The sequence below is a fragment of the Schistocerca cancellata genome, chromosome 2 (genome assembly GCF_023864275.1).
Source record: "Schistocerca cancellata isolate TAMUIC-IGC-003103 chromosome 2, iqSchCanc2.1, whole genome shotgun sequence".
NCBI lineage: Eukaryota > Metazoa > Arthropoda > Insecta > Orthoptera > Acrididae > Schistocerca > Schistocerca cancellata.
Genome location: NC_064627.1, coordinates 929,660,133 through 929,666,925, shown reverse-complemented (window position 1 = coordinate 929,666,925; position 6,793 = coordinate 929,660,133). Strand labels below are relative to the sequence as shown.

The window sequence follows — 6,793 nt, the reverse complement described above, 5'->3', positions numbered from 1 at the left end:
AAGGTAGAGGATGATTAAATGATTTTGATTATGGGAACGAAGGAAAGCTTGGTTTAAGGTAATAAGGATGAAGCAAAACATTTGTCATTTAAACTACAGGAGGATTCGGATCTTTTGTGTCTGTTGTAAGTTCAATATGTATAGATGAAACTGTTTTACAGAATAGAGGAGACCACAGTTTTGCCATTCATGAGATATGAATTCAGAATAACCACCACAGGCGAAATAACTGATTTGGAAGCGAAAGGTAACTTAAAGAAGGAACGAAATCGCAGCAAAATGGGTAAGAAAAGGTAGTATAACCTGTATAATACAAATATTTTAACCTTCTCAGAGTCATCTGCGTGATTAATTCTTGTGATAATTTTAGATGAAATTTTCTTACTGTTTCATGTGTGAATGTATGAGTATGATAAATGTATAATTGCGAGTCTCTTTTCAGGTGTGTCAACTGGTATAAATGTTTTTGCGTGTAAATAACCATTGTTCTTTTACTGTGTATGTTTAAGGAAAGTTCTCCATATTTATTATGTGACAAGACGTATGCCGCGAGCGTCAAGAAGAGGACGAATTAGAACAATGTTGTAGTGGTGTAAACACTTTGTTGAAGTAGCATTGAAGTAGCTTGTTGGATTAACTAGTAGTGGATAGAAGTAGAATATTGAGTAATGCATGTTTATGGGTAGTTAGCTTGTAGAATAGACAACAGGTGTGCATGTATGTGTGTGTAAATAACACGTGAACCCTATGCTGTCCTGACCTATACTTGCACAAGGCATAATCCTATTCATTTTAGTGAATTAATAAATAGCATTTGATTTATTAAAACGTAAGTGAACCACATTAGTGATGTGGATTTAAATATTATATTGTCAGTTTATTTAAATTTTTATTTTTATACTGTCAAGTCATTTCACTTTTATTTTTTTTTACATTGTCAAGTCATTTAAATTTTATTTTATATTGTCGATTCATCTAATTTTTTTTATTTTAAAAAAAATATTAAGTCTCACTTTGTTCTTAAAAATTGTGAAAGACAATACTAAGTGGTATTATGTATGACATTGTGTAATCACATAAGGATGATGAAAAATTTCTGTGAATGCAGTTGAGAACCTGAAAGCGAACCGGCAAAACTCTTAAGAGACAGCGGGAGCAGCCGGACTAGTTGTAAACTGGCGGGTTTCCCAGCGGGACACGCTGTCATCCGGGCCACTTTGGGAGCGCGGCCGACAACAAAAGGAGAGTAAGCGGCAAACACTTTCCCTTGTACCTGGAGCTAATGGGCGGCCGCCCCGGGCGACCTTTCCTCGAGGCGATGACCTGAGATGGGCGAGCGGTCCACCGCGCGGAAATCCATCTGCTGGCAACGCACCACACGCACGCGACCGTGACGAGACGGCCGCGGTGAAACAACACAAGGGGCGTGGAGCCTTTTGACAGGTACTGCCCAGAGAAACTTGCAGACGTCAACGACGCCTATCGACATTTCCTGATGGATGCCTACTGTCAAGCGACAGTAAATCTTGGTTCGATGTTCTCTGGTCGCTAAGGGTGGCACAAAAGAAGAGCCATTAAGTGTCATCCTTGCCCGAGAATATCAACCTGGCGTATCAAACGAGGATACCGCACGAATTTGACAATACAAACATGGAACCAAATCGAGATGTACGTGACACGAGAGAAACTTCATGAGAGGGCAGAGACGGCGGGATCGCACGCAACAGATGGACAAAAATCCCTACTGACAGCTGCGGCGACGAAACCCCCCCCCCCTCTTTCCCCTATATTGTGCCTCAGAACAGTGGAAGTACTGAGTGTGTCAGTGAACAGTGATTATACGGTTCTTAGTCCAGTGCATATACGTGTGTTTCTGTCAGAGAAACTCTGACTCGTGTGTTTTGCAGGAGTTCGATTTATTGGTGTTTATTAGACTGACTCTTGTATTTTGTGGGTGTTGTATTTATCTTTTTTTAGACTTTGACTCTTGTATTTTGCAGGTGTTTTATTTATAGGTGTTTTTGTTTTGTTTTAGATGTTGACTATTGTACTGTTTTATTTATCAATGTTTGTTTTTGTGTCATGTATTAGATTTGTGATATTTTGTTTCGTAAATTCATTGCTGTGGCATTGCTTCGTTTATCAGTCAGATAGCTTTTTATTCTCATTGAACTGTGATCGATTAGCCTTTGCATGGGGCATATTTACTGTGAGGAACCCCTTAAGGGTAACAATCACATAATTATTGTAGTTTCAGTATAATGACACAGTGCTCATGGTTTGCTAGCTAATTGAAATATAGTAGAGTGATTAAATGAGTGCCACATAGTTATTTTAATTCTACAAATTATTAGTTTTATACGATATAGAATTTTTTTGCGATAACCACTTTGTAAAACATGTTTTTTCTCTTATTATTTTGTTGCTTTTGCAGATTGTGCATTGTTATGTTCTGTTTTTAATACCGATGTTATTTGTTTTTTTTTTAATTGCTGTGGCACCTTTGCTATTTTCATAAATTTTGCTTGTTAATAAACAGTCATAAATTTTCCTGTGATCAGTTGGCTCTTGCAATGAGCAAATACTGGTGAACTCCATAAGGGTAACAACCAGAAATTGTTTTCATATTAATGACACAGGAACCATTGTTTGTACTTGCTGACCGAATTAGGTCTACACTACCTTTTAAATAGGTGTCACAGATTGTGTTCTTTTTTTTTTTGTTTGAAATTGGTAGATTCTAAAGATGTGTTGAAATTATTGTGTTTTAGCAAGTAGCTGGTGTCCTTTTGCCTTTTCTTTTACACTTTTGGTTTAAGTAGGGTGTGAGAAGCCTGCTTGGGAATGTCCTAGCATGGCCAGAAAATTCCCTGCACAGTCTTTTCCCGGAGCGTTGGGGTTATGAAAGGTCTCTGTTGGATTCCTTTCATGTTTAATTTCTAAAATCTGTTGCCATTTATGGAATAAATTCCTCTTCTAAATGTACTGTGGCGTTTCTGACTATCTGGGAGGAGACTGAGCAGTGGAACGTGTTACTTTTACACATAAACAAGAACGATCTGTCACACTACTACACTTTAAAGCACAGTTTATATGTAATTCTTATATGTAATTCATGTCACACAGTCTCATACGGAACCTACATCCGCTTTCTTTTATATACTGTATATGATAAGATACTGTCATCCCCCTTCCCTTTTGTGTGAGAGGATGAATGAGCATATGTATTTCTAGTTGCATGCTTGAGGGTAGCAGACAAGGCTGTCTGCTAGAGAACAGTAGGACCAACGTCGGAACAGGTAGCTACGCTTCCTAAAAGCAAAGAGGTTTCTATCCTTAGTATGGTCCTGTCCGTCCGTTGTCATGTTGGTATAGGAAGCTGCCCCTCTGGCCACTTCCGTTGGTCTTTGTGAGACCGAGGAAGCACGCTGGGCAGTAGGCAGTTGCTGTGTGGCCGTGGCGAGCGTCTGAAGTGGTAAGATCTCCGGCTAAGCGCGTGTCTGTTAAGTCCGTAGGACAATGGATTTCTTAAGTTCGGCCTAACTGAAAATTTAATCACTTTTATTTCGGGTTTAGGTCTAAAATATCCGATGTTATCTTAAATTGCAGCGCAGTGTAATTATCGTGTGAAGTTCAGATTATTTTTCGGTAGTTGCTTTGTTACTACTTTGTGAGTAAAGTGGAACCACGTGTTGATCAGTAACTCTAACTAAGTTCATCAATCTTAAATCCGAATGTGCGTGAGATTATAACGTCTCGTCTTGAGAATATTTTTTTTAATATAGCAACTTTTCTTTATGCTTCTCTTTATGTTCAACCCACGTGGGGTGTACTTTGCGAGACCAGTACCACGTGCTTATATAACTGTTTGACCCATCAGGTTAATAGTAAGACGTTAGTAACCAGTTCAAGGTTTTTCTTTTGTCAATTGCTTTTCGATCTAATGTATTTTAATTATCAAAATTATTGTGGAGTTGTACGCTTTGTGTAAACCAAGTTGACCACGTGGAGCATGTGGTGTAATCATCAAAGTAGCCCTCAGCTATTCTTTTTGCGAAGACTTCACAAAGAGTTAATATGAATTTAGTATACCAGTGTGTGGTAATTACATGACGGACAGGATTGTGATATGAACGTAATTTCTTTGGGTAAAAACTGAATCTGTTGGTTGTGGTTAATTTCTTCTTGCTTATGTTTCAATGTTCTTCGTGTGTTATTTTATGAATGGAGTGTTGTATGCAGTTTCCCAAATCTTGGCTCCATATTTTATGTGTTCCGTAAGATTACAATCTCACATTCTTTTCAATCGTAAATAAGGCACCAGCTCAGTTATAACTCACGTATAATATGCTGAAATTTCAATGAACAATCTTAAAATAAATTTCCAAGTATAAACTGATTTCTTTCTTTTTATTTAAATTCTCCTTTTTTATATATATATTTTACCGGTTTTGTATGACTATTAAAAGATTATCATTAGTGTTAGTCTGCTAAATATCTGATGAAACAGTTGCCCAGTAATCCACAGTTAATGTCCCCAGACAGATCACGGCTTTTAACCCACTTTCATTGTCAATTAGCACCGATTTCAGCATAGCAAATTAAAGTTACAACCTTACACATCAGTATAACAAAATTAAAGTAACAACCTTACACATCAGCATACCAAATTAGAGTAACAATATTACAAGATGTATTACTTGCAACAAATTTCATCAAGGAATAAATATACTAAGAAGCAGTGGTTATAATACAAAGTTTCTTGAACAGGTTTCTACATGATGTTCTTGAGTTTACATCACAAATGATTCTTAACACACGCTTTTGCACCCTAAAAACTTTTCCTCGGTTTTAAGAGTTGCCCCAGAATATGATCCCACATGACATAATAGAATGAAAGTAAGCAAAGTATGCAAGTTCTTTTATATTTATATCTCCTACATCTGACATCATTCTTAATGCAAGAAAGTCAATTTGTTGACTTCATTCGGTAATTCCTGAGCGATGTCTACGCGACGTCTTTTTGGTCGAAATTCAACAATGTCGGAACAAACTTTGCTGCCACAGGTTTCGTGCCCAAAGCATCTGAAAACATTGCTTGGCATGAGCTATAAAAGGATATGCCGACATCAACGGCAACTTGTCAGATGGTGATTCGGCGATTTTCCAGAACCATTTGCTTTACTTGTTCCACATTGTCGTCAGTAACTGATGTGCTAGGACGTCCAGAGCGGTCGTCGTCCTGAAAGTCTTGTAGACTCTGCTTGACACGTTTATAGTACTGATAAACTCTCGTATTGTATTGTACTGTATTGTATGTTAACCGGGGACCTAGAAACGACGGAGAAGCTCCTTGCCCGCCGCAGCCGCAGTGGTCCACAACCACACGATGACTACCGCAGTCCACTTCACCCCTCTGCCGCCCCACACCGAACCCAGGGTTATTGTGCGGTTCGGCCCCCGGTGGACCCCCCAGGGAACGCCTCACACCAGACGAGTGTAACCCCTATGTTTGCGCGGTAGAGTAATGGTGGTGTACGCATACGTGGAGAACTTGTTTGCGCAACAGTCGCCGACATAGTGTAACTGAGGCGGAATAAGGGGAACCAGCCCGCATTCGCCAAGGCAGATGGAAAACCGCCTGAAAACCATCCACAGACTGGCCGGTTCACCGGACGTCGACACAAGTCCGCCGGGCGGATTCGTGCCGGGGACCAGGCGCTCCTTCCCGCCCGGACAGCCGTGCGTTAGACCGCACGGTCAACCGGGCGGGCAACTCTTTGTCTTACTCAGGTAGATTTACCAAATGCCACATTCAACATTTCGAATGCGATGCTGCACTTTATTCCATTTTTTAAGCAAAATTTTACGCAGATTTTTGATCAATTTTTTTCGAAAGTAAAAATTCTTTGAGCTCTCGACACGTTATAATCTTTTCGACTGTCAACTTTAAACTATATATTGAAAACAGGTGAAAATGCAAGCACCAACGGCCTTGCCGCAGTGGTAACACCGGTTCCCGTCAGATCACCGAAGTTAAGCGTTGTCGGGCTGGGCTAGCACTTGGATGGGTGACCATCCGATCTGCCGGGCGCTGTTGGCAAGCGGGATGCACGCAGTCCTTGTGAGGCAAACTGAGGAGCTACTTGATTGAGAAGTAGCGGCTCCGGTCTCGAAACTGACACACGGCCGGGAGAGCGGTGTGCTGCCCACATGCCCCTCCGTATCCTCCACATCCAGTGACGCCTATGGGCTGAGGATGACACGGCGGCCGGTCGGTACCGTTGGGCCTTCATGGCCTGTTTGGGAGGAGTTTAGTTTTTAAAAAAAATGCAAGCATCCGTCATGAAGGTGTGCACCAACAAGATAAAAAAATTGAAAAACGGATGTATAAAGCCCGGAAAATTTAAAAAATTCCCGTTACTTTTGATCACACTTCTTATGTTGACGTCAAATATAAAATTAAGTGTTAAGAAGTCTTCTCTGAAAGTATTGATGAAAGTGGAGAAAAGCAGGGAAATGAAACGTGAATAATAAACAGAACAGTCAAGAAGAGAATAGAAGTTTGCCGGCCGAAGTGGCCGTGCGGTTCTAGGCGCTGCAGTCTGGAACCGCGAGACCGCTACGCTCGCAGGTTCGAATCCTGCCGTGGGCATGGATGTGTGTGATGTCCTTAGATTAGTTAGGTTTAACTAGTTCTAAGTTCTAGTGGACTAATGACCTCAGAAGTTGAGTCCCATAGTGCTCAGAGCCATTTGAACCAATAGAAGTTTGGAAATATTGGTTACAGCAG

At 40.4% G+C, this 6,793-nt stretch overlaps 1 pseudogene; it reads left to right on the top strand.

The window, feature by feature from the left end:
* Window positions 1-5,985: 5,985 nt before the first annotated feature.
* On the top strand, window positions 5,986-6,103 carry LOC126164307 (5S ribosomal RNA; annotated as a pseudogene).
* The last annotated feature ends 690 nt before the right edge of the window (window positions 6,104-6,793 follow it).